This window comes from Brassica oleracea, chromosome C4, assembly GCF_000695525.1.
Source record: "Brassica oleracea var. oleracea cultivar TO1000 chromosome C4, BOL, whole genome shotgun sequence".
NCBI classification, from domain to species: domain Eukaryota; kingdom Viridiplantae; phylum Streptophyta; class Magnoliopsida; order Brassicales; family Brassicaceae; genus Brassica; species Brassica oleracea.
In genome coordinates, this window is record NC_027751.1 from 29,657,831 (window position 1) to 29,659,399 (window position 1,569).

Consider the following 1,569-nt stretch of genomic DNA (forward strand, 5'->3'; position numbering starts at 1 on the left):
CCGGTCGGTCGGGTCTATGACTGGTAAACCTTCTCTGCCTGGCTGACCGTGAAGGTCCTCGACAGTGAACTGCGAGTAAGTAGCACTCGGAGGCACCATCAAATCGGGATGAATCTCGGCGGGCATCGGAGGAGCCATCGGAGGAGGGACAGGAGGAGGCATCGTCGGAGGAGCCATCGGAGGAGGCACATGAGGAACCGATGGTGCACTAGAAGAAGGTGACCGAGAGAATCTCTGAGAAGGCTGAGTCTCGGGGACAGTCTCCAGACCCGAAGGATCGGGAGCTGAAGAAGAACCAAGAGCTGAAGAAGACAGGTCTAAACGACTACCAGGCTCACCGAGGATCTCTCTGTAATGGGGAGTAAGTCTGTTCTTTCGAATCGTCTGGAAAAAAAATTTAATTTTTAAAATTAACATCAACAGTAATTAACAAATTCTATAAATAACAAATTCTATAAATCTAGCTAAATTCCCTACATTAACCACCAAATCAACACTAATTAACATAAAACCAGTAAACCTATCTAAATTCCCTACACTAACCACCTAATCTACCCTAAACTAATCAAATTAGAGAGGAAATAGGGAGAGTACATACCATTTCTATGAAAGAGAGAGGAAGTGGAGACGAAATGGAAGTGAGAAGCTCGCATGTATATATAAGAAATTAGTAATCGTCGTAATTTCCTCGTAAATTTACGAGGAACTAGCGAGGCCTGTGTTTTTCTTTACGAGGAATTAGCGAGGCCCGCATTTTGTTTCCTCGTAACGTCCTCGTTGATTAACGAGGAATTAGCGAGGCCCGCATTTTTATTTACGAGGAATTAGCGAGGCTTGCGTTTTCCTATTACGAGGTCTTTACGACTAATTGTGCTTACGTGGAATTAACGAGTCCCGCTTCTTTATTTTTAGGATTCGTCGCAAGCTCCTCGTTAGTTTACGAGGAAATAGCGAGGATTATGTTTAAATCCCTAAAATCCGAAACCCTAAACCCCATCTTCCTTATCTTCTACTTCATATATTCCAAACCCCAAACCCATCTTCCCTTTTACGAGGAACTCGCGAGGCCCGTGTTTGGTTTCCTCGTAACTTCCACGTTCACCTACGAGAAATTAGCAAGGCCCACTTTTTTATTTCCTATAAATACTCACCAGTTTGCTTCTCAAATCAAATATAAACTCACGAATTTGCTTCTCAAATCAGAGATAATTACCCACCAGTTTGCTTCTCAAATTAGAAAGATTTGAAAAAAGAAGAAGGAGAGAAAGATATTGGAACACATGTGGGCGGAGACAAGGCTAGACTTACGTAGGTCTCGCCTTGTTTCTTCCCACCTGTGATTCCAGTATCTCTCTTCTCTTCTTTTTTCAAATATTACAACGGCAGTCCCTAATTGGTCGTTCATTTACGAGAAAATAGCAATGCCCGTGTTTTTATTTACGAGGAAATAGCGAGGCCCGCGTTTTCCGGTAACAAAGTCTTTACGACGATTTCTTCTTATGTGGAATTAACGAGTCCCGGGTTCTTTATTTTTTAATTTCGTCGTTATTTCCTCGTTATTTTACGAAG